This window comes from Acanthochromis polyacanthus, chromosome 21, assembly GCF_021347895.1.
Source record: "Acanthochromis polyacanthus isolate Apoly-LR-REF ecotype Palm Island chromosome 21, KAUST_Apoly_ChrSc, whole genome shotgun sequence".
Taxonomy (NCBI): Eukaryota; Metazoa; Chordata; class Actinopteri; family Pomacentridae; genus Acanthochromis; species Acanthochromis polyacanthus.
In genome coordinates this window covers 19,173,139-19,192,545 of record NC_067133.1, presented here as the reverse complement: position 1 = coordinate 19,192,545, position 19,407 = coordinate 19,173,139, and the positions used below count along the sequence as shown (strand labels likewise).

Below are 19,407 nucleotides of genomic sequence, written 5' to 3'. Positions count from 1 at the left end.
TCGCTACAACATCGAGGTCCCACCTGCACTTTGGATATTACTCTAACCCTATGTGCCTCAGAGGGAATCGGTGAGGGAGTGGGAGTGTGTGAATGTGTCTACGTCCGCAGCTCTGGGTTTCTGTTTAAGTGCAGCTGGGACCGGTTTCACTGACCAAGAGGATGAGAGTTGAGGAGGGGAGGAGGGGGCCGTCTGGAGACTAGAAAACTTATGAGAACTGAGATAAGTTACCAAGTAGCAAAGTGGAAGTTTGCTGGAGGTGCAAATCTAATTTATGGTTGGAGAATACTGTGTTGTGTTTCTCTCCTTGGTTCGCTCAGCCATTAAAACTAAACCTGAGGACAAATAGGAAATATAAAAAAAAAAAAAACACACACACAACAAATATCAACGCTGCCGTGCTTGCTGCTCGTTCTTATTATGCTGCGCGTGAGGCTCTGGGTGTACAGTGATCAATATGTGAGAGGTCATTTGTCAGTGCCTTTTTCTCTGTGAGGATAGTTCATTTTTTTTTCTTGATGGCAGTACAGTCTTCCTATAAGGGATTTCTAATAATTGCAGTAAATTCCCTTCTGTTTTCTTCATTATTGGGGCAGGGTCTTTGCCTGCATATCTGTGTGAAGGTGGGCTTCTGATTAAATAAAATAGCTAACTGATTGCTCAGGAGAAAATGGCCTATTGTACATGTGCAGCAATACAACAATCAAGAAACACAGGATATTTATAATATATATCATGTAATTTAGTAACAAGGAGCAAAATCATTTTATTAATTAAACACATCATTGAGCCCCTTTGTCATGAATCTCTCTCTCAAAATACACAAATGCATATTTATTGAGGTTTATGACAATATTTATTAGTTTCACAAAGGCATGTGTGAGTAGAAAATGTGTGAGTTTTGCTCCCGAAACATGAACTAATTGTGAAAAGCGGGGTGACCAGATTTTATCTTCTGCACCTTGTCAGTTTGCAGAGACTCAGGAACAAGTTCTTGTGTTGATTGCTCCTGGCATGAAGGGACACTTAAGAGTGTGATCACACCAAACATGTTTGGAGCGGTTTATTGGAACTGTGGAACAGTTACTGTGAGCGAAAACAATGCCGTTCAGTCTCCAAATAACAGCGAATAACTGCACTGAGACTGAGGCAGGGCTAACTATGAGATAAGAGGAGACACTCTTCTTATGGTTTCTGTGCCGTTATGGACCCTCACAGTTTACTCACAGTGGCTGTTCATGTCAATGGACATGTGTAAGCTGAAGTACAAGCTACAAACTTCTCTTTAACAGCTGGTGATAGGTCCTGCATTTACTAGTGTAGTTTATTTTAGTGTGCACACATGAATTGAATTAATACAGGAAACTGAGAAGTTACTTGGTCAGACTTACAACAGACAAGCAATGGCTGCATCTGTCTCCAGTACAGCCAAACAAAGCCACCTTGTTTTAATAAAGAACTCCTTTTGCAATCTCGGTGCGATTTTACTTTGCACAAGTGTTTTTCCACACAATAACAGTGAACAATAAAGACACTCCTCCTTTCTGAAGAGTCTGAAGAACAGTTTGTCACCTGCAGCTTTTAATCTGCAGATTCACTGTGGCTGTTGTTTTCTGTTCCATCACCCTCTTGTAAAAAAAAACAAAAAACAAAAAGGATCTGCAGATAGATAAGATTTCAAAAATAATATTTGGTGTCTTATTTGTGTAGGACAAGTATGCTGCGTTTCCAGTGAGCAGAAGCCACCCCATCTTTTGCCTGTAAAATTGTTATTATCATAAAGCAGCCGCTGTAGGAAAAGCTCTGTTTGCATTATGAGTAACTTGACACAGCCCTGATATGGACAGTGAGCTGTGATTTCAATTAGATGAAATTAAAAACAGTAGCACTTTGTTTTTTGTGAATCCCTTGTGAATGTGAATGTAATTTGACTCCAGTGCAGAATCAATGGACTATGCAGTATGGAATGTATGAGCAGAACCAATCATTAAATATAAACTTGGAAAAAGAAATTAAGTTTTATTTCATGAAAATCTCAAGGATCTCTAAGAAGCCATTATAGAGCCCCTAAAGAAGATGCAATCCAGAGACACATCGGGTCTATAGTGGGTTTGACCAAAGGCTAATATCAGCCACTTGTCATAGCTTAACAAGTAAAAGGAAGGTGGTAACATCCCCCAAGTGGGCTGAATTGAGGATAGATGCGTTTTGCTGCTTAGAAATTCTATTGTTGAGAAAAAAATGTTATTTCATTAAAACAGGAGTGCTTCGAGTTATGCCCTGAAATTGCTGCGGGCTCTTTCGTCCGTGTGTTTTCATCTTGTTCTACTGTATTTATTTTCTGACAAGTGGGTATTTTACATCTGATATACCTGCTAAAACAATTTTATGTTCCTAAAGGATCCTTCTGTTATATGATGACTCCGCTGCAGCTAGAGAAATTACAGCATGGTTAGCTAAGCTTATAGACACCTTAGCTGTCAATTACACCGGAGACATTTAATGTAATTTTATATGGAAAGCCTTCAGACACCAGAAGTCCCAGAGCTTTTATCTTTAAAATAGAGATCCACGTTTTTACACACTGTTTAGATGTAGGAATATAGGTGGGTGTTACTAATGCTGGGGAATTAGATAATATAGTGTTCACATTATCAATACTACTGTTGACCTGCATTGTTCTAAACACATCTCCCTGCATTAAGAGCCCAGGAGAAAGAACCTGAATTTTCAACTTGTCCTGGAGTAAACTATTTTATTTCATTTGGCCAAAGATTATCTTCTGGTTGGAAGCTGTTCATGCATAAATCCCTGACGAATAGGGCATAATTACAGCATATAATTTAGTTAATTAAGCTGCAAAGCAGTTTGAATTTAACAAAAAGTTATATCCCACTGGTGCATATCAAATATGTATATGCATTTATTTACTTGTCATTTGCCTCAGTGTCTTTCACAATTCTTCAGCTCAGCCTCTCTCGCTTTCTCTCTCTTTCTCTCTCTCTCTCTCTCTCTCCTTCACTGTACATTGCTCTCTCACTCACTTCCTCTCAGAGGTTCATTCCCCTCATGCTAATGGACAACCCCCCTCCTCATGTCTATCTAATCAAAAATCAATTAAAAACACCTCGCCGCCGAGTCTCCAGAGCTGAGCCTAGGTTGAGGGTGGAATAGAAACGCTTCCCGCACCTCTTTCTCTCCCTTTCACAGTCTCTCGTCTCTTTCTCTCTCCTCACTGCCTCCCTCTCCCTCGTCCACCTATGGTCTCCCTTTCTCTCCCCCTAAGCTCCGCCCTCCTGTCTACTGGAAGTTGGCAACATGATTTACGAGAACGGAGAACTTAATTTATATATTTTTTTTCCTCTTGCATCCTCTCATTTATTTATTAGATTTTTCTCCCAGCCGCCTCTTCCTGTCTCTGGCGTGGAGGGGAGGAGGAGGATAGAGGGAGAGAGAGGATAGGATTAGATGGAGAGTGGTCTCGGGGCAGACCAGTAGACTGGCAGGCCTGCAGACATGGAACAGATCTGTCCCACACTTAATGGCATTAGTGCCGTCCCTGAAAGGGGGAGGGGAGGCCAGCAGGGAGACAGGCTAACATATTAAAACTGCTTCTATACCAGACGCTTGTCTACTCCACTCAAACTCCAACTTCAACTCCAACTCTCTTTCTTTCCGGGTGTATTTGTATGGCGCACGATTGAGTGTGTGTCAATTGTTCTGTCAAAGGGAACGCTTTTAGCTGAGATGTGCTATTCTTTCTTCAAAGAAATTTAAACAGTGAACCGAATCACAGTTAATTCTTCTAAATATGCTCACACTGCACCAACACATGTGTAGCACAAAGACTATGCCCAACCTTCACACGTGTGGATTCAGGCAGAAAACTTGCTTTTCCATTGTGTCAGGTGCAAATGGGCTTCAGCTCAAAAGCTAACATGGCCTACGGTAAAAGTGACATCTCTGTTGACTCTGTCTGTATGGATAAAACTACAATCGCTCCTTCTCCTGCACTCTCTCCTTAGCTAATTTACACTTACCCTTTTCCCACTAGGATTCTACAGATCTTACCAATCTGTGTGACTTTGGTGTGATCAGCGCCAGATTGCTGACTGTCAGCACACCTTCCAGAACTAAATCCAAGCCTCGCGGCACCCTCAGAGCCTCGAATTACCTCCTCTAACCTGCTTGGGCAGCACACTCGTACTGCACAGTACCACTGTTCAAGAAGCATTGGGGAAATGCACGCAGGAGTTGAACAAGAAGGGAGGCGTGAAATGGAAGGAAAAGACAGCAAAAGAGGGGAAGATTGGAGTCAGCAACAAAAGACCAGAGACAGAAAAGAGTCAGCGAAGACGAGGAGGAGAGCGTTCTCCTTAAACATGCACATATCAAGTGGAGGAGACTATGGAGTGGCTGGGGGAAAGGAAGTTGCCGCGGAATCTGAGAGGACACTGACAGACAGGTGGAGCCAACATGCTGTGCCTTTTGATGGATGGAGCGGAGAGTTAGTAAATATACATGGACCCCGCCCTCCAGCTCTTTCAGCTGTCTCAGCACAGCCCGGCGTGGATGGATGGTGGGATTTTTTTCCCCTCGCCTTTAAGGAAAGGTTAAGTCACAACAATATTGTTGTGGATCATGAAAATATTAGCAATACTTCTCCCTCTGTCAAGCGAGTTTGATTTATCCGTCTTCCTCTGAGCGGGTTGAGGAGGGGGGGGGGCAGGACAGGAGGAGACACTAACAGCCTGGGGAGTGTTTTCTCTTTATCTCTGTGTCACAAAGGCCACCCTAGGTACTGCAGATGTGTCTGGGAACAGCTTTAGAGAGAGCTATTGATCCTACTGAGCACTCCTACTGTATATAGCCGAGCTCTGCCCACATCCTTGCACCCTGAGGAAAACTATACAGAACAGGCCGTGCTAAAGGTCACCCTCTGATGGAGATAGGGAGCTGCGACTGGCTATGCATACCTATTTGGTGTTGTAACTGCTTGAAACATTATTACTAAGTCAATCCCCAATTGTTGACATCGCCATGAAAAATGGAGGAGGTGGAAGAACAACAAAAAAGCATGACTTTATTACATTAATATATTAATACTGGTTACAGCATCCAAAAAAAACAGGACAAATAATATGTTGATGAAGCAGTTGCCTGCAGAGCCCGGTAATTATTGGTATGAATTATTGCTTGTTCGAGCCACAAATTTCATGTGATGTATTATCAAGGCTTTTCTGTCGCTTTCCCAATATTGCACCTTCTTACAGTTTTCCATTTTCTGCTAATTGCTAAAAGTAAAGCATCAGCACTACAAACTGATTCAACTTATATCCCTCAATGTCTCATTAGAAGAAGTTGTATAACCTCCATAAATTAAAACAAATCGCACTGTGACTAGAAAAGGTTTAAATTTGTACTAGAGATACAGTTTTCTATGAAAAAACTTTTTTTCACGTTTCAAACATCAACTGTATCAAAGGTACCACATACTCTGTGTAGCGCATCCTTACTAAGCTGCGTGAAACTTTTACTGCCAGCTGCTGAGTGAATACATTTTATTTTATTTAGATGACAGTTGAAGATATGTTCTTCATTGCTCAATATAAATATTTATATTTATTGTGAAAATTGCAAGTAATTCTATTTGTCTGTGCGTTTCTTTGCCATTTCTTTAAACACTGGATACTGAAATGGTTTATTGGATGCAGTGTTATGAGCAGCTGTATGTGTTTAGCCTGCAGTTAATTCTGGATGGGAGTGAATGTCCATTAAATGTAATCTTGTTTTTCAGTCCAGCGCTCAAACCACAACTTCAGAGAATTGGCCACCGATGAAGACATCATCCATCATCCCACTGACGCTCTGCCAGAACACTTGGAGATAAATATGGAGGCTTTTCAAGTTGTACCTGTCTTTGAGAAACCACACAATCATAAACCCACATAGAGTAAGCATACACAGATTCATAATTCCCATCTTTTTCTGCAAATCAAAAGCATAAAAAAAAATTATCTTTCCGTGCCTATTCATCAAGCACAGCTCACTCTGTCAGCAGTAGCTTTTATCCAGCATCATTATTTCACATCTTGATGGCTGCAGCTGTGTGTGTGTGTGTGTGTGTGTGTGTGTGTGTGTGTGTGTGTGTGTGTGTGTGTGTGTGTGTGTGTGTGTGTGTGTGTGTGTGTGTGTGTGTGTGTGTGTGTGTGTGTGTGTGTGTGTGTGCATGCATATGCGCATGTATGCAAGCTTCCCTCACCTATCAAGAATGTATGAAAAACCCAAAATGATCCACTCAGAAATTTGAGTTCTTGGTTTAATGAAATAGTGCTTTTAGAGTTGATCTGAGGAGTCCACTAGAACACTTATCTCAGCATCAACAGCGCTGTAGAAAAAGAGCTGCCTTAATCGGATTGCTGGAGCTCTAAAAGGTTTTCTGCACATGGGTTCCTCTGCAGGCTGCTGGGCTCCGGGGCCAGACTGGGCACTGAGGCCTGACTGCCAGGCGGACTCAGTGGCTGGACTGGATGATAAAGTCCAGAGACTCACTGGTGTCTTTGTTAGCCGCCACGAGTCTCCGGGTAAGATGATACTAATTAGAGCCTCCGAATACGTGATTGAATCAGTAAACACAACACACACAGTGAAGCAGAGGCTCACAGACACACAACACCCACACCTCACCCATACTAAAAAGATACAGTATGTAGATATTATTCTACGTGTACATGCACACATGCATTTTTAGACTCTGATTTGCTTTTGTTCACTTTTTTCCCCCCTCACTGTACACCTACACATCAGTCCAAGGACTCACACAGAGGAATTCATCTATCAGTGGTTCACTGTGCCCTGAAGCAAGTGAGAGCTGCAGCAGACATTGATCAAACTGACTTCTAACATGAAGAAGTTCAAAATCACACTTTTCAAATCCCTTTACTGCCGGCAACCTTCCACTACTGATATAAAAGAAGGCACACATACACAGACATGCACATTATTACACTCCGCTGGATGCATTCTAGCAAACATCAGACGTCGATGCAAAGATCCCCATTCACACATGCTGTCGGTTTCAAAACGCAGCCTAACTCTGACATTTTTAGCTCACAAACATACAAAAATGACATCAGTGCCTTTTGTGCTTCTCGACTGAATGACTGAAAAAATATTTCAGTAATAACAAAAGCATCTCAGAAGTGACAGTGAAAACAGTGACTGGATGCACTGTTTTCTGAGAAGCCGTGTACATTTTGGGGTGATTTTTTTTTCTCATGAATCACTCCTTCAAATTAGCGAATTGTACTAAAGAACAAACTGTCCCATCAGATTACTAATTTGTGCACACAACATTTTTTTCTCATTCCCTCAGTTTAGTAATCAAACTGATTAACAGCTCATAAATGAATAATTTCTGCTCTCAAATTTCTAAATCACACACCCCGATTCCTTCCAGTTAGTGCAGTTATCACCTTCATTCCGTTTGTCCTTGTTCCACAAACATTCTCAGTATAGAAACTGGAAAGTAAGACAGTTTTCTCAGGTTTTTGGTTGTTAAATGCATTGCTTAAAGTTATTTTAGAGGATAATAGATGAACTCTGCTGAAAGAGTATGAACGCTAAAATATGAAGAATAACCCATGTCAGTCTGCCATTGAGGCTGAAAATATCTCCCTATGGTTCAGATAAGCTCTCTAAACTACTCAAAAAAAATAACAGGAACCTGTGTTCCTCCTCCAAACGAAGCCTGTTTGGCTATAAGTCAAGGAAATGTACCATCTTTTTTGCACAGCAGCTTCGGAGTTATTAGCCTTTGTTCCAACTGTTTTGCATATTCAGCCTCCCTTCCAGCCCACATAGATGTTAATGCACTCCCACACAAACAGATCGGTGTGAACAGGGCAAACATATTTTCCATCTCTCTCCCTCTCTTTCTCTTGCTCTCCCTCTCTCTTTCTCACTCTTTCACCGTCTCAACTGTCTTTCACTGCTGTCTTTTTTCTAAAGCCCACTCACATCGCACACAACTAGGCGCACACATGTCCACACACACATAGACAAAGGTGCACAAAGTAAGTTTTTCTGCGTGTGTGTGTGTGTGTGTTTGTGAGTCTCTGGCAACCACCTCTCAGTGTGCTGGATCAGCTGAAATAGGATCCATCCCTCAGATCCCGCTGTACCTCTCACACATACTGATGTAGTCTGATCTCCTGTCAGTGAGACGGCCTGCAGGGAGCGAGTCAGGGGCTTATAACACGGCCTCCAGAGACCATCTAAGCCAGATGCTCAAAGAGTTGGAAAGCAAGAAAACAATAGCCACTTCAGAGAGCCGGGAATATTATAAGGCCATTGATGCTACAGTGTGGACCCGTGCTGCTTTAGGCTTCTTCATATGACATCACCACACTGCTCACGTCTGGCAAGTCACCAGTGTTTTGGAGTGAGACAAATGTAGTTTAGCGATATGCCTCGAGACAAGCGCACATGCTCGCTAACACGCTTGTGCACGCTTGCTCAAAGGGACACACGTTCACTTAGTTCCCTGTGGCAATGGTGTCACAACAGTGGGCATGAAAACAGACTATGTCAAAGCAAATCTACAGTACAAAGGCTGCATGTCGCTGCATGATAGCATTTAAATGAAACCATAGCCAGAAGCTCTGACTCTTAGGCAGCAGGCTTGTAAGGTGTTCAAAGAAAAAATTGTGTGTTTTCACAACCTTGGTCCTCTATGGTTCAGTTTAAGCCAACAGTTTACAACAATATACTTAACAACTTAACTGTGAAAACTGCAAGCTGTAATTCTCGGCACGCTGCACGTGTGCTTGTTGGTTTTGTGACTTCAGACGCAGATGTTTCGCAGATCCACAGACATACCTGTAATCCTCAAAAGTCTGTTAATGTAAAAAAAAATACTGTCCTGATCAGTAAAATGAATGACCAAGATAGGAAATATAAAAGCATCATCATATAAGTCTATTTACTATTCTGGAGGCAGCACTAGGTTCAAGTGAATCATCACTGAATATCAATTCATCAGACGTCTCTGCCCATGTTTCATGAAAAGCGTTTTTTAACTGAAGGGCATGTCATTAGTATAGAACAACACTCACTTGCCTCGTTGTGACAATTTTGCATTAATTTCTTCCTGTATTGCATTTTTTTCCCCCAGAAGAGAGGTGCTTTACTCTCAGAGTGGTGCATTCCCCTCCTTCTCACTTCTTTACATGAGAATGTGTAAATATGGAATTATTGAGGAATTGATTGTTACTCTTTTCTGTCCAGTGTGGCCTTCCTCCCATTAATCTCTAATGCCTGCAGAAGAAGCTAAAAATCCATCTGGGGCCATCGCTGCAGACAATTGTCTGAAAGACCCATTCCATCCAAATTGAATTAGAATCAATGTGGAGCATACACAAGCAAGAGCATCATTAGATCAAGAGATGTAAGCAAAGAAGGACAGTGAAGGAAAAGGAGACAAAAAGCAGCTGATCGCTCTCCCCCCCTTTCAGGCCATGTGATTAAACCCTCCAATACTATCAGCATGAATGCATTCTTTTTTTTTTCTTTTTACTCTTTTGAAAGTGTTCAACTTCGCATCTGCATGTTGCTCGCTCTCTGACACTTCATGCACACCAACACTATGAATACACAAACACGAAAAACTCTCAAGTTTTTCAAGTGATTGTTGAGCCCAGTCTTAAGCCTTTAAGTCTCGTTGTAAGCGCCACTTTCCCTTTTTAGAGAAGCAGGAGATGGTGGTGCAGATTTAGAAGAGGAAGAGGAGCACAAAGAAGAGTAAGCGACGGTGAGTCACGTGCAAAGACACAGCTGGTATGACCGAGCTGCTAGAGTGCGAGCAAGATGGGTTGACAGAGACCGAGAGAAAGATGAAAGGATGGGGGAGGGTACAGTGGAAGAAGAAGAGGCATATTATAGTGAAGCTGAAAGCAAGTCAGTGACAAATGAAAATACAAGGTGACTGCTGTGTCTGTCACTGCGGTAAAAGCTGGAGATATGACTTAGGAAAATATGGTGCAAAACCTAAAGAGGAGTCAGCAGGAGATTAGTGAATGTTAGATAGTGAGATTTGGTCGGCAGGAGATGAAGAGATACTTTAGAGAAAGCAAAGCTAAAAGCAACGAGGATAGGGTAGGCGGACGATTTAAGTAATTTTGAAACTGATACAGTTTGTGGGCAGGAGAGAGTTGTGTGAGGGGGTTGAGACAGGGAGAGAGGAGATATGGTGTGAAAAAGAGATACAGAGAGAGTAAGATATGAGAGAGGGTGAGATAGAGATAGATAGGCCGGCCTGGAGTGAGACAGAGTTATCGGCCATGATCGATCTGGCAGGCTGATGCCAAATGGGGGGTGTAATGATGGGTAATGATATGAGCCTGAAGAGGGAGCACAGTGTGCTTCTATGTGTGTGTGTGTCCAGGATCCATGACCACACAGTGGCTCACACTTTCATTAATAGAGCCAATTCATCGCACCTCGCAGAGATGGTTTAATACACGCCCCCATAACAATCTATATATACTGTACATACATGTCACAATACACCCTCATATTTCAAACGTTATCTCTCTGTCTATTTGTCTGTCTTTGTCTCACCTTTTTTTTCTCCCTCCGTCTCTATTCTCACTCCTTCTTTGTGGCTCTCTTTTCCTTGCCACTCTTCGTGTGCCCCCCCCCCCTCCCCACCCCACCCACCTCCATCATCATCTGTCACTTTCTTTTCTCTCCGTCATTACTTTTTCATTTCTTTCTCACCCACCATGAATCTCCGAATCTGTTCATCTGTTTTTCAAATTAACCCGTCAAACATGCATTGCCGCTGGGTAGTGCAACATTTCAATTGATAAAACACATAGTACGCCAAGCCATACAAACATGTGCATGCACACACAGACACACACACCCACGTACACACAATGACATGTTTATCTGCACACCCTTGGCAGACCTACTGACTCTAAAACAGTTTCCACAGCAACATGAAGTGGCTAAGAATAATGTATTCTGTTATGGCCGGGATGATTAGCATTATCCTGTTCTGTTTCAACATCTATGTTCGACTCCTCATCTCACACTGTTTTGAAGGCCTATTAGAGCTGATGGTAACCTGCTTAGTGAAATGACCATATAAAAGTCACTGAGTTAGGTATATGGTAAAAATGAGCACCATATTTGTTGAATAGCAATGTTTGAAGATGGCCATGACAAACTATGCAGACTGGCTGAACAGTCATAAAAATGCATGTTCACTGGCACCATTCAAAGCATGGACTAGTCTGTGGCCATTACTATGGAAACCAAATCCAATCCAATTCAGAGATTTAGGCCAAGATCACATCTTTCAGAACTGACTATTTTCCAGCAGAAACATTTGACCATACTGAGTTGCTCACAGTCAGGCTGAATCAGTGACAAGAAGAATAATAAATAGCTTTTCATTCACTGGCAAGCCAGCATTTGCATATATCCTCATTCAACACACTTTTTACTGAGAAAAAATGTAAGTTACTGACTTCATTTTACATAACTGTAAAAGTAATCCAGTGAAGGTTTATTCTTGTATAAAATTATTATGCATCATATTTGATGATGTCTGTGGTTTCACTTACATAGTGCCTGCTGTAAAGGATAAAAGATAAAAACATGTTTTAAGTGGGAAGATCAACCAAATCCAATTAATTTTGGACAACTTGAGCTGAGTGGAGAGCAGAGTATGTTTGAAATATCACACCTGGCTAAACTCTGGCTATGTAAACCAAAGGGTAAGTGCACAGGGAATTTTGTTGTCTTTATTGTTAGCAATCTACAGTCAACCAGAGATTTTAAGCATTGTTACTTCAGGTAGGTCACTTAATGCTGAGGCAAACTTACATTTTTCATTATGTTACAACAGAGCCAAGACAAAAGGAGAGAAAACATGGGTAGTGGCGTGAAGCTGGCATGATGAACTGAATAATAAGCCTGTAATACCTTGCAGATACTTTTCATCAGCCACTATATCAGTCAAATACTCCTCACCTCATTGTTAATTTGACAAATGTAATTTTTATGTCAGTAATACCCGAATCAAAACTGGTTTGGTTAGCTGAGGTGAGATCTGGTTCGCTGAAAAAACAGCAGGGGGGATGGACCACTTGTTTGTTGCAGCTATCAGAGACAATTACCTCTCAGCATGCACTGAAATACGGTAAAGCAGATCTATTCTTCTTCATTTTACAGCGAACAAAAGTTTGTTTAATGATACCACTGTAGTTTTAACCATTCTTCTTTTTCAGGTTACAGTGACACAAACAACATTCTGGCTTTCCCAAAACAATGTGAATACAGGTATCTACACTGCAAACGCTCAAAATCTTACCAAATCTATTTGTCTTATTTTTAGTCAAAATGTCTCATCCCGCTTGATTTAAGATAAATTCACTTAACCAATGACATTTCAACAAGATGGAGGGACTTGTTTTAAGACAATGCATCTTACATATCTTGTTAAGTAAAACAATCTTGAAATTATCTTGTTATGAGTTGAATTTTACAAGAAAACTCAATAAGTTTACCCTGGTGTCGTCCTGCGGTTCAAATTAACATGTTTTAAAGTCTGAAAATGTGGGAAAAAAATATTTTTTCACAGTGAAACTTCTGATGTTCACATTTACTACATTTTTGGGAAATCTTTGAACATTTTGTGGTGGAAAAAAGAAATGTTAGAAAGGTTTCTTTAAGAACATTCACATAAAAAAATCAACCAACATCCAGTGAATTTCACTGGAATTTGGTTGATTTTTATGTGAATGTTCTTAAAGAAAATATTAGAAGTTTTACTGATATGTATGTTATCACTTTAGAAATTTTAAGGATTTTATTTTGGAAGATTTTTACTCATTTTTTCTGAAAATATTTAAGAGAAATTTCTTGCAAAATTTGGGGGATTTTTTTAAAAAACAAAACTTTAAAGGGAAACTTTTTTATTGGAATGCTCTTACTGAAGGTTTTGCAATTTTTCAGAAATTTGGGGAATTTTTTCGCAGATTTTTTTTTTTTTTTTTGGGGGGGGGGGGGGGGGGGGGTTCAGACAAGGAGACATAATTTTTTGGTGCCTGTAAACGAAGACAGCAGGAAGGTTAATACATCTCAAATTTGAAGATTACATGAAAACACAAATCTATTTTGGAGTTCAAAACTGTTTCTTCTTCTTTTTTTAAGCATATCTGGCTTATTTTAAGACACCTAAGCTTGACAGTCTTGGTAAAATATAGCTTAAAATAGGTTTTCCCAGTTTGAAATAAGCTTTTTTTTTCTTGTTTTGAGAGGGGTACTTTTTCCAGTGTAAATGTATTTTAATTTAGAACACACAAAAGCTACTGCAAACACCAAATATTGCAGACCTTAAAATTCCATTAATATAGATGTATCAAATAATATTGTATGTGGTATTTTCTACATACATACACGAAAAAATTATTATAAAGACAAGGAATCATAAACAAAGTGAGTCAAGGGATAGAGTCAGGTGATGTTGCTTGGTGTTAAACAGTATGACAGTAACTGCTACAATTACTTATTTTATTCAGATTAGTTTAAAAATATTTCTAATTCATTGTAAATGACTGAAGGGATTTCTGGTAATGTTTTGGAACGCTAATGTGAATGCTAATGTTGATTTTATTACAGAGTAAAGTAAAGTAGTGGAAAGAAATGATTTGCTTTATCGTCCAACTAAACCAACTGGGACCCATGCATGGACACAGGACCTCTGGGGCGGTCCTATGGTGTCTGATATGGGGACATCGGCAGCAGATCCCTTTGAGTCCTGTCGGCTGGTATGTGCATGCTCACGGATGCTCAATTTGGAATGGGATCAGGGATATATCCAGACCTGGTCAGCACTTGGGCTGTTTGTCGTGTTCTTTGATTATTCTTAAGTGAAGCAGGGCCCATTGCTATGCTGGGAAAGCCACTGCCATCAGAGAGTGCTGCCATGAAAAGGTGTGCTTAGTTTGGAAAATGTTTTGGTGGGTAGTACACATCAAAGTAGCATCAACATGAAAGGAATGCCAAAAGGTTACCCAGCCTTACATTTTATTGTAAGATCTATGTTATACACTTTGCTTGTCAGTGATTCTATTGTCATGGCTGACTGGTGCACATTCAAACAGTATGTTGAATATATTGAAAAGGGAACATGATGGGCACCTCACAAACTAGTTGGTAACTATAACATGTAGATACTGCTTGACTTCAGGCAAATTCTGATCAGCTGTGATGTGTATGGTTTGAAAAGTAGCTCGGTGGTTAGCACTCACAGCTAGAAGATCCCCGGTTTGTGTCCCGGCCTGGGCCTTGAATCTTTCTGCATTCAGTCTGCATGTTCTCCCCGTGCATGCGTGGATTTCTCTGGGTTCTCCAATTTCTTCCCACAGTCCAAAAAACATGCTCAGGTTAGTTGGTGATTCTAAATTGTCCGTAATGTGTGAATGCAAGTCTGCTTGTTTGTCTCTATGTGTTGCTCTGGTGACCTGTCCATGGTGTCCCCTGCCTTCACCCTAAGTCAGCTGGGATAGACTCCAGCTCCACCACAACTCTGAAGGTGAAGCGGTGTATAAATCATGGATGGATGGATGTGACGTGTATTCTTTTCTGCATTAGCTTCTGTAAAAGAAGAACAACATATACGCTGATAATTTGTGATACACCATTATCAGCAAATAATATTGAGCAACAAATATTTCTGCCAGGCTCCAGTCAAAATCCTTCTAAAATCAACAGTGTAAATGAAATGCATGTCTTGTCATGAAAATCAGACCTCATTTATCAAACCACTCGCTGCAAACTGTTATTTCTGTTTGTCTCAAACATTATTCATGCCAAGCTATCATCTGTCACTTTGAACAACGAAACTGGATGTTTCATTCACATTATATAACCTGATTTGACTCAAGCTTTGTACAGTTGATAATTCAAATGATTATGAGTTTCTGATGAATGCCTGCTGAGGACCGAGTACAGGAAAGAGTAAACGGACACCAGGCATTGGCCCATTATCTTTTCCTTAGCAACTCCTCCTCACAACTTCACAAGCTGTGCCTAAAAAAACACTCATGTGGACAAACTGGCAAGTGAGGATGAGGAAAATAAATGAGAAGGAAAGGATGGTTAATGAGAAATGCTATTTTTACTGCTTTGATGTCCCCATCCACATAAGCACACAGCTTAGACAAAAACAAATTAGAGATGTCGACTGCATCCCAAAGACATTAAAAACATATTAGCACAACAACCATTTGAGACTGTGTCCATAGACGTGCACATGTGGTGTGTGCGTGTGCGTGTGTGTGTGTGTGTGTGTGTGTGTGTGTGTGTGTGTGTGTGTGTGTGTGTGTGTGTGTGTGTGTGTGTGTGTGTGTGTGTGTGTGTGGCTGCCGCATTTCAAATTAAAAAATATATATTCTTAGTGTATTTCTTAGCACTTGTCCACACTGGCTGGCATTATGCATATCACTGTGAGCAGTTGTTCCTTATGGCTAATAGTAGGCAAAATATCAACATAATGACACCATAGTTTCTGCACAGCTAGATGACTAAGAGGCATAGTACCATGATTCATTTCCCTGCTGAGAACTGTATAGAATACAGATCAACGGCACTGACGCGGTGATGAACACATCCAGAAGGATCTAAAGGCACTTTGTCTAACTTTGGAAAGTGACTGATTATTTTCCTGTCCGCTCCTCATGCATTGTCCAGCTTCACATAATTCTACAGCTGATGGGAGGGAATTAGATCAGCCAGTGAACAGATGAGACCCTGTGAGAAGACTGCAAGGCAAAACAACAAAAAGATCTACACGTGCAAAAAAACAAGCGACTTTAAGAGTTGTCCAATTACAACATTCTTCCTTGACTTGCATTCCATGAAGATCCAATCGTGCGGCACCACCTTTGCCACCACTCGCTTGTCGCTGTGGGCGTGTCAGCACTCACGAGTTTTAAGCAAACTTTGCTTGTTAGCAAGTGTTGAATAAATAAGCAACCCACCACTCTCTCTGGGAATTTGCATGACTTTGTGGCAAACAGCACTTCATTTTTGTTTTTGGTGGCAAGGGTCACATAAAAAAGAAACCTCAGAAACTTAATGATCTTCTCCTGCACAGACGTTCTTCTACATCTGGTAAATATGAAACTTCCTGGCCCATCTCATCTCTCTTTCACAACTCACTACCACACCTCCAGGCGCAGTCTGCCCTTTTTAAAAAATGTAACTTTTACTTGTTCCCTCGACTTGAGGACCAATCCAGCGTTGCCTTTAGAGCAGATTCATTCACATCCCATAAAAAATAGTTAGCAGCAAATATCCTGCAGTGTGTCTTCCATAAATGTACTGATTCAACTTCTTGTCTCCTGAAACTGACTGTAATGTCTAAACTTAGGATGTAATGCCTGGTAGCAGTAGCCTAGCCCCGCTAGACCCATGATCTGAAGACGCAAGGGTCTAGGCATGCTCGACAGGGAGGGAGGCGGGCTAAAAGGTTGTCTATCAAATCACTCTGCAGCAATTGGGTAGGTATACAACCAATCAGCGCAACGAATAGGCTCCTAGAGCGCCGGAAATCAGAGGATGCGGTAGTTCGGTGAAGCCTTATTTATACAGTCAATGGATGAAGCTCAAGTATATTACAGACATGTTAACAGAAAGATTATTCAGAGTCGGTGCTAATGGAGCTCAACGACTGTTGTCGTTTTTGTTGTCGACCCTGGCAGAGAATTAAATTCGTTGCCGTGGGTTGTCTAGCACGGCTAGGCTAGTTGTTTCCGGTTGTTTCTGTCAGAATCGTCGCGCCTCTGTCATCACTTAGTTACGCCCGCCTTCTGACTCTACACTTCATGGTGATTTGTCCGGCCAGTTTTAGGAGAATCCAGCCTCGAGCCTTATGGAGGGTAACTAGACCCACCCTGGCAGAGAATTAAATTTGTTGCCGTGGGTTGTCTAGCGCGGCTAGGCTATGGTAGCAGATAAATAACTCTGGAACACTTTCTGATGTCAGTTCAAAGGTTTTGCGTGACTTTTTATGAAATCACTATAGATGATTGTGCTTACTTGGAGATTAAGGTTTGGGAGAAATCATGATTATCATTAAATGAAAACACTGCAGACTGGGAATATAGAACAAGATAGGAAGCAGTTTTGTGGTTCTACACTACAATATTGGTCACAATCAAAAAATAAAATAAAAATGACAAATTTGTATTTCTGGAGAGCCCAATGCGATTTGCTTATTAAACAATATGGGTATGATACCGCTTGGACTGATGTATTGTTGCACATCTCGCATGAAAATCTGCAGGATCCTAAAATAGCAAACTACAAACTAGAGCTACTGCCTGGCAGCTATAGGCCCCCTTCGACCCATCAGGTTGCACTTTGCATCTTTTTCTGACTAGACTCGCATAATACATGTAGTGAAGACTTTAAAGCATGTAAGTTCATTGAGAAAGACAGAAAAAGAATCTTCACATGTTTACATGCCTGGCCAATGCAGCAGTTTCTGATAGAACACAAAACATTAAACAATGCTTCAAATGTTAAACTGTCATTCAAAAGTTTGGGGTCACTCAGAAATGTCCATATTTTTTGATTAAAAAAAGCAGTTTTTTTCAATGAAGATAGCATTAAATAGATCAGAAATACAGTCTAAACATTGTCAACGTTGTAAAAGTCTATTCTAGCTGGAAACGGCTGATTTTAAATGGAATATCTACATGGGGTACAGAGGAACATTTCCAGCAACCATCACGCCTGTGTTCTAATGCTACACCGTGTTAGCTCATTGTGTTGAAAGGCTCATTGATGATTAGAAAACCCTTGTGCAATTATGTTAACACATGAATAAAAGTGTGAGCTTTCATGGATAACATGAAATTGCCTTGGTGACCCCAAACTTTTGAACAACAGTGTATCTGTTGCTGAAAGAAGCTACAAATTCTTAAACATCCTAAATCCAGCAGTGCAGGGGCTCTTTGCAAACACTGCAGTTTCAAGGAGAGTCCCCAAGTTCAGTGTCACCAGTTTTGTATCCAATCAAATGTGAAATGTCGTCACAATCTAGCCTTTTGCTCCTAAGTCATGGTGCTTGATGATGACCAGAAATGTGTTTTTGCCGAACATCGTGATGCCACAATCAGATATTTGTGTGAGATTTGATCAAACTTTGCTGAATTGCTGATTTATAGCCAAAAGCGTTTCTTGGACACAGTGACCTCGATCTTTGACCACCAAAATCTAGTAAGTTCATCCCTGAGTTCAAGTGAACATTTTTACTGAATTTTAACAAATTTGTTTCAGGCCTTCAAAGAGATCTGCAGCGATACTGAAAACGGGATGCACAAGCCAAAAACATAATGCCTCTAGCCATGGCTGTCAGCAGTATGAAGGCTTAAAAACACAGAAAGAGAAGCACACAGATGAGAGAAAGTCAGAAGAACGGGAAAACAAAAATGGACGGAGGGTTGAAGGCATTCACGACATTAAGAGAATTGTAATGACATTGAGAACTTGCACTCTGTCTTAGGGAAAAGAGGGGAGACAGGGGAGATGAGAGAAAATTGGTTAAAATGAGGAAAACAGAAATGGCTGCAATAACTGACCACTGACTCTAGACCACAGTCAATATATCTAAGTGGATTTTAGCAGTGCTACGATGGAAGAAATGCTCCAGCATGCCCACAGTGTACACAGACTCCAAACGTGCACACACACACACACACACACACACACACGAAAACAAACAAACTCAGAATTGGTTTAATTCCACCGGTTGGGTTTGAATGTGAGAATAGAAAGTGACATTATACTCACACAGTGCTACGGTTTCACACCTGCCTGCAGCTTCATTGGGTAGGTGGGGGCAGCAAGGTTGCAGGCTGCAATATTAAACCATCAATCACCCCCTAAATTAGGCATTTTACATCACACAAGCACTTACAGCTCTCTCTCTCTCCTTCTCCCACAGGTGGGGTCCAAGCCAAGGGAAAAGAGATTACATCACAAAAGCAATGATGGTGCAGCAAGAGCCATGAATACATTACACCATCATATATACACAGAGCATGGGCGGAAAGTGGCGGCAAAATAATAAATCATAATGAATAATATCAAATCAAGCAGTTATTTCTTTACTCTGAGGTACATGAGGTATGTGTACATGCAGGAGCTTTTGGTACGACGTGTCTCTGTTGCGGGGCAGTTTACACTAATCAAAGAAAATGGAAACAAGTGATTTGCATTTTCCACTTGTTCACGGCGTCTCGTAACTCATTCATTACACAATCCGTGTTTTGTCTGTCAGCATTAAACTCATGCAACAAAGGGCTCATTTCAGTCACACGCGGT

The 19,407-nt window shown here is 40.9% G+C and overlaps 1 long non-coding RNA gene across 2 annotated transcripts in view; it reads left to right on the top strand.

Moving 5' to 3' along the window:
* LOC110962402 (uncharacterized) overlaps positions 1–19,174 on the top strand; it is a 32,994-nt gene extending 13,820 nt beyond the window's left edge. Inside the window, exons 2-4 of one of the 2 annotated variants that reach the window (XR_002596436.2) lie at positions 5,798–5,953; positions 9,748–9,811; positions 19,028–19,174. This is a non-coding gene — a long non-coding RNA (uncharacterized LOC110962402). The remainder of the gene's footprint in view (positions 1–5,797; positions 5,954–9,747; positions 9,812–19,027) is intronic. The other variant, XR_002596435.2, reaches the window with a different exon arrangement.
* The last annotated feature ends 233 nt before the right edge of the window (positions 19,175–19,407 follow it).